This window comes from Triturus cristatus, unplaced genomic scaffold, assembly GCF_964204655.1.
Source record: "Triturus cristatus unplaced genomic scaffold, aTriCri1.1 SCAFFOLD_746, whole genome shotgun sequence".
NCBI lineage: Eukaryota > Metazoa > Chordata > Amphibia > Caudata > Salamandridae > Triturus > Triturus cristatus.
In genome coordinates this window covers 32,501-32,708 of record NW_028187328.1, presented here as the reverse complement: position 1 = coordinate 32,708, position 208 = coordinate 32,501, and positions in this window count along the sequence as shown.

Genomic DNA, 208 nt, shown 5'->3' with positions numbered 1-208 from the left:
CGGTGCAAGAGCCCCGGGCCCGGTCCCAGCTTCAGAACCCTAGCCAGGCCGGGGAGAAACTCCCTGGGCCCCGGTGGACACCCTTCCCCAGCGCATGGACCCTCGGCTGGCTTGCAGGACGGGGGGCTCCCGCTCCCTGGGACACTGGGACGGAGCACAAGCCCCGGACCCGGGCCCAGCTTCCGAACCCCAGCCAGGCCAGGGAGAG